The 7,104-nt window shown below is 41.4% G+C and overlaps 1 pseudogene; it reads right to left on the reverse strand.

The window, feature by feature from the left end:
* Positions 1-1,359: 1,359 nt before the first annotated feature.
* On the reverse strand, positions 1,360-1,930 carry LOC142845035 (large ribosomal subunit protein eL21 pseudogene; annotated as a pseudogene).
* Between the last annotated feature and the right edge of the window lie 5,174 nt (positions 1,931-7,104).

The following is a 7,104-nucleotide window of genomic DNA, read 5'->3' on the forward strand; positions in this document are numbered from 1 at the left end:
TGAAAACTCCTGAGCCAGGTCAAGTATAGACTTCATGGCTAGTGGGGGTTACTTGCTATCCCTCTGGCACCAGGTAAGAGGGACATTATACCCCAGATCTCCCCTTCTTCCTTTCTTCAAAATTTAATTTTCAAAGGTTATACAGCTTTTTTTTCTATCTATCTGACTTACAATTTTATATAAGTAGGCCAAAACACATCTTAAAACATTATTGATAGAACAAGAGCAACACCTGCTCCAATAAGAATTCTGATAAGATGATTCATAGGGTTGAATGGAGCTATGGTATCTAGAAGAATTTCCATAATATCTATTCCTGTCATATCAGGTATTTTTTTTTTTTGTAAAAGGTTCCCTGATTTCTTTCTGTAAATCATAGACCATTTGAGAAGAATTAGTGTGACCCATCTGTTTGGTTGAAAGCATCACCCCCGCTCCCTAACACCCCTGTATACAAAAAGTCCAGATTGTTTGGCTGGGAGCTTCACCTGGCTCCTGGAATAAGACCCCTCCCCAGGGAGTGTGAAGACCACTCCCACAAGCTATTTAAACCGCTCCCCAGAGAATGAACAAATGGTCTCTGGGCTTTGTGTGGTCTCCCCTTTCCTCTCTTCCCCTCTTCATGCTTTCCTGGTGCCACCCAGGAGCTTTCCACTAAACATGGGCATCTTTTAATTCAAATTCAGTTTAATTCTGTTCGACTGGAATTATTTGCGTTGGTGGAGAGGCTCGTCTTGAGAAATACCTAACACCGTCAAATACGTCTTAACCTTATCCCGATCATATTTGCTTTCATTAAATCTTAAGAGTGTAATACAATAAGAAGAAACATTCCAATCACATTTTAATCTCTTCTGCTCCTTAAAAATTTCTAACTGAGCCGGGCGGTGGTGGCGCACGCCTTTAATCCCAGCACTTGGGAGGCAGAGGCAGGCGGATCTCTGTGAGTTCGAGACCAGCCTGGTCTACAAGAGCTAGTTCCAGGACAGGCTCCAAAACCACAGAGAAACCCTGTCTCAAAAAACCAAAAAAAAAAAAAAAAATTTCTAACTGAACCCCTAACAATATAACAGCTCGTCTTAACTCAGCTAATTCACTCACTATCTCATTATCAATTTTATTTTGTTCAGTTCAAAGTTCTGATGAATATTTATGCCAGTCTCTAATGAATTCAGTAGTTTTGATTTATTTTCCTTTTTCTTTTTCTTGGTTTTTCGAGACAGGGTTTCTATGTAGCTTTTGGAGCCTGTCCTGAAACTAGCTCTTGTAGACCAGGCTGGCTTCGAACTCACAGAGATCCGCCTGCCTCTGTCTCCTGAGTGCTGGGATTAAAGGCATGCGCCAACACTGCCTGGCTAATTTTGATTTCTTTTCTTTTTTTTTTTATAGTCCAGGTCTTTTATTTCTTTTTGTACATCAGGCCCTGAATTCGTAGGGAATGGGCTCCAGCAGCTCAGGCTCCTTCCCGTTAGTCCTCACGAAGTGTGCTTCTCTGGGTGGAGCAGGCTGGCGCTTCAGCTGAAGCCAGGTGCCCTTCTCTTTGGCTTCCTTTTTCTTCTGGTCGTTCTCCTTCACCCGCTTCAGGAAGCTGTCTCTGCTCTTCGAGTGCTTGATGTGTTCAATCCGCACATTAATTCTCTTGGCAAGAATCTTGCCCTTAACTTGCTTGTTTACAATGATGCCCACAGCATGCTGGGTGACATTGTAGACTCTTCCGGTTTTGCCATGGTAACATTTATGGGGCATTCCTTTTTGAACAGTGCCCATCCCCTTGATGTCTACAATATCGCCCTTCTTGTAGATTCACATGTACGTGGCCAAAGGAACAACTCCATGTTTCCTAAAGGGCCTAGAGAACATATAGCGAGTGCCCCTCCTCTTTCCCTTTGTGTTTGTCATCTTGGCGAGTTACTGAAAGATGGCTACCGCGGCCGAGAGCTAATTTTGATTTCTTTATGAAGCATCATTATAGCTATTGCTGCTGTAGTTGTCAATACGATGATCCTCAAATCAATTACAATAACCAGTCTTGATGTGGGATTCCCTTCTGTATGCTGTGAATTTGTTTTGTTACCACTGCTTAAATTAAAGAAAGTAAAGATAAAGAAGCTGCTTCAGCCTATAGCAGGGCAGAATATAGCCAGGCTGGAAGAGATATAGAGAGAGGGTAGATGGAGTCACAGAGATGACATGTAGCTGCCAAAGTAGAAGGACATGCTGGATTCTTACTGGTAGGCAGTAGCCTTGTGGTGATACACAGATTAATAGAAATGGGTTAATTCAAGATGTAAGGGGCTGGAGAGATGGCTCAGTGGTTAAGAGCATTGCCTGCTCTTCCAAAGGTCCTGAGTTCAATTCCTAGCAACCACATGGTGGCTCACAACCATCTGTAATGAGGTCTGGTGCCCTCTTCTGGCCTGCAGGCATACAAGCAGACAAAATATTATATAATAAATAAATAAATATTTAAAAAAATAAAAAAAATTTCAAGATGTAAGAGCTGCTGGGCAGTGGTGGTGCACACCTTTAATCCCAGCACTCGGGAGGCAGAGGCAGGCAGATCTCTGTGAGTTTGAGGCCAGCCTGGTCTACAAGAGCTAGTACCAGGACAGGCTCCAAAAATACAGAGAAACCTTGTCTCACAGGGGAAAAAAGATGTAAGAGCCAACTAGAAATATGCCTAAGTCATCGGCCAAGCAGTGTATAATTTCTGTGTGATTATTTGGGTCTGGGCAGAAGGGAAAGAGCAGTCTCTGTCTACACAGTCTAACCATTTGACATGTTTTGTTTTTTCAATATTTTCTCAGGGAGTTTCTGCACCAGAGTCATCATAAAAGAGTCTTGCCATAGCTTCAGCAACTTCATGGGTATTCAGATTGCATGTCTTGCTCTAAGAATACTCTCAAAAGTAAAATTTAAGAACATACCAGAAAAGGATGGCTCTGATTTAGTTTAAAAGACGAATTATATTTATCATCCTTAATGTTTAATTTTCCTTCCCATGCCTTATGAGGGTGGAAGGCACTTTCCAATTTCCACAAGTTAGTCTGAACTGAAGTGCCAGATTGCAGGAGAGGACCTGCCATTCCAACTCCACGCCATCAGATAGGTTCACTAACAGAAGCACCAATTTCCACAGTTCCATTCAGATTATACCGTGTCCATTTTAGCTCTGAGTGAGAATATTTTCCTTGAGAGGGGCCAAAATGGTTCCAGTGTATGATGTCTCCTTGGGATATATTAATTAACACTCGAGGATTCTCGCTCTTACACTGTTGCCAATGCACCCAATCAGATTCCTTGTTGGTGACCCACATCTCACAGAATGGTAGTCTTATGGAACTAGTGATGGAGGAAGGTCATTGGTTAAATAAAAAGAAACTGCTTGGTCCTCATTGGTTAGAAGATAGGTGGGAGGAGTAAACAGAACAGAACACTGGGAGGAAGAGGAAGTGAGCTCAGACTCCACAGCTCTCCTCTCGGGAGCAGACGCCTCAGAGAGACGCCATGCTCCCCTCTCCTGGGCGGACGTGAGAGCTCTGCTCTCTGAGGCAGACGCATGCGATGAAGCAAGCCGCCAGGTCAGACATGCTGAATCTTTCCCGGTAAGACCGGTGCTCACAGTTTATTAGAGATGGGTTGATTGGGATATCAGAATTAGCCAGTAAGGGCTAAAACTAAAGGGCCAAGCAGTGTTTAAATGAATACAGTTTGTGTGTTTTTATTTCGGGGCATAAGCTAGCAGGCAGCTGGGGTGCTGGGGACGCAGCCCCGTCGCCGCTCCTATTACTACAAACTAGTATCATTAATCTCCTTTAAAACCAGATGTTTGAAGCATATAAAACATGTATGTATTTCTGGGAAGTATTGACTATGGATAGCCATACTAGAGAAGTTAATTTTAGGCACTGAGTTCCATTTCCTGTGCAACTAGGAATTCCTTGTATTCCCACAGTGTAATTGTCAATCCTCTACCTACCCTCTTCCCATGACTGAGAAGGGACCTCTGTTGTCATATGGACAAGGTAGCCATGAAGACGCATTAACTGCTACAGGGATCTCCCCAACTCACTGCTTTGTTAATTGGAGAATTGGGCATAAAAGCCCAGTATGTAAGCCGGGCGGTGGTGGCACACGCCTTTAATCCCAGCACTCGGGAGGCAGAGACAGGCAGATCTCTGTGAGTTCGAGGCCAGCCTGGTCTACAAGAGCTAGTTCCAGGACAGGCTCCAAAGCCACAGAAAAACCCTGTCTCGAAAAACCAAAAAAAAAAAAAAAAGCCCAGTATGTAAAGTTTGTCCTAGTCACCTGTCTAATTACCACAAATAAGTATATCGAGGAACAGATCTGTAGTATTCTGAGTCATTCGCCTCCCCTCTGTCACACAAACTCTTAAATTGTCCCCAGGTGGTAGGAAACACTGTCTGCTCCAAAGGCCTTGGCTTCCCAGAGGCATCTCAGCAGCTGAAGCATTCCTCTTGGCTGTGCTAGATTTTTATCAGTTTTGATGGGATACGCAATCTTTTATTTCCTGTGGAAACATGAGTATAACCTCAGCCCTGACTTAACACTTTCCCTGGGTTTACATGGACTAACCTAATTCAGCAGCTTTCCCCCATAATCCAATGTCTTTTAGCTGCTATCCCTTTTTCTTTCTTTTTTTTTAATATTTATTTTTTATTATGTATACAAGATTCTGTCTGTGTCTATGCCTGCAGGCCAGAAGAGGGCACCAGACCCCATCACAGATGGTTGCGAGCCACCACGTGGTTGCTGGGAATTGAACTCAGGACCTTTGGTAGAGCAGGCAATGCTCTTAACCTCTGAGCCATCTCTCCAGCCCCTGCTATCCCTTTTTCATTAGCATTTAATTTTTTTTTTTAAATTAGAAGTTAGTAAGTAAAGCATTATGTATTCTATCTCTAGGGCATCCTTATATTCCCCTTTGTTTAACAAGCATCTCTTGTTAGAATTTTTCTAATCTGTACTTTTGTAGCTGAATTTCTGTTTACTTACTTTAAATCTTAAATAGTTAAGAATCTCCTCTTTGTATTTTTCCAGGGGAAATTTGTAATTCCCAATGGGTAAATTTTTCTGTATTGCATCAAACATTCATTCCAAGGTTTCTGTATCAGAAGCAGCCAAGAAAATATCATCCTTACAATGATAAACAATAGACTAAAGAAATTGTTTACATACCACTTCCAGTGGTTAATTTTGTTTTGTTTTTTGTTTGTTTGTTTGTTTTTTGTTTTGTTTTTCGAGACAGGGTTTCTCTGTAGCTTTGGAGCCTGTCCTGGAACTAGCTCTTGTAGACCAGGCTAGCCTTGAATTCACAAAGATCCGCCTGCCTCTGCCTCCTGAGTGCTGGGACCAGTGGTTAATTTGTAAAATATTGACACAAAGCTGCGCTATTTAACAATCTAAGAAAGTACTTTTATTGATATCTCTTTATGGACTAGGCATTATTGTAAGTAGGCAGCACGAAGACATTTTTTTTCTATTTTGTTTGTGTAAAGGAATTTTAAGCAATAAAGATCCCATAGATTGAATTATCTTATTAATAGCTCTTAGATCGGTTAACACTTTCCATTTTTTCAGTTTTTGAGATTCTGTTTTATTACAAACCACAGGAGAATTTTAAGGACTGGTAGTTTCCTCAATGTGCTTAGCATCTAACTGTGCTATTACAAGTTCCTCAAGCATTTTTTTCTTTAGTTAAGGGCCATTGTTTTATCTACATAGACTTTAATATCCTTTTCTGTCTTTCAGGTTCTATATGTTTAATACATTTTACATTTTTTTCCACCTAAGATTTTATTGTCCATAAGTTGAGTGGAGACCTCTTGAATAGGTCAATTCAGATTTTAGGATTTTGAAAAATTACAGATGTCAACTTTGCATTTAATAGGCCTCAATCTTACTGTTATTTATTTGCAATTTTAACTTGGCCTCTCAGAATTAATAACAGTTTACCAAAACACCTTTTTCCCCAGTGATTTAAAACCTTTTACTTCATAATTGGAACTGTTTTACCTTTAAGATATGGGGGCAACAATAATTGAGCAATTCTATAACCAGTTTTTATCTGCATAATCTTTTATACATAAACCATCTTTAAAAGCATTAAAACAATCTCTATGAAGAACCAAAGTTCCTCCATTTTGTCCTCCACCTCCATCTGTGTCTTGCTTATGCTATTTCTGGTAAAACCTTCTAGTCCTCAGCAATGGCTGGGGGCAAAAGTGACAGGGTAGCCATCTGGAAAGTGCAGATAACCACAGAATGTCCCCACCTGAAGGTCAGCTGATATGAAAGATTGACAAGCAACAGGCAAGGTTTGGAAATAAAATTTGAGAAAAGTCCCTAGACACAAGCCAATCAGGATTGAACCCGTCACCCCACACCCTGCTAATGTAACTTTTTTGGCTTTTTCCTTTAAATAATGGCCTCTAGAAGGGCGGGGGACCTCCTCTTGCTGCTGCTGCATCACTTGCATTGACAAAGTCCCTGCCAGCTTGTATTGTGCACACAATAAACCTTGCTTTTGCATTTCAGTGAGTCAGCCTCTCTGGCAAGTCTTTTGGGGTAATTATGGACTGGGCCCAACAGTTTATAGGATTTTAAGAACTCAGAGTCACATTGAGAATGAACTCAGCCTCTGTGCCTGCAGGGGCCTCAGTCTTGGTGAACTGAAGCCTTCCCTTTGCCTCCCAGCATCTTTATTTTTCCTATATTTATACTTTAGCTAGTAGATTTCCATATCTCAAAACAAACTGATAGAAGCTTTTGACAATACAATGCCAGGTACACATAGCTGATTCATGAAGTACCAGGGTTGTCTGGGTTTCCTTGAAACCAAGTTTTGCATAGGCTTTGTATTCGTGGGAAACTCTCAGTTAAGATTAACATAGGGCAGCAAAAGATATTTGTTTGTTTGTTTTTTGAGACAGGGTTTCTCTGTAGCTTTGGAGCCTATCCTGGAACCAGGCTGTTCTCAAACTCACAGAGATCCACCTGCCTCTGCCTCCTGAGTGCTGGGATTAAAGGTTTGAGCACCACACTGGCCAGCAAAAAGGTATTTGTAACAAAGGAAGGCCAAGG

Source organism: Microtus pennsylvanicus, chromosome 2 (genome assembly GCF_037038515.1).
Source record: "Microtus pennsylvanicus isolate mMicPen1 chromosome 2, mMicPen1.hap1, whole genome shotgun sequence".
NCBI lineage: Eukaryota > Metazoa > Chordata > Mammalia > Rodentia > Cricetidae > Microtus > Microtus pennsylvanicus.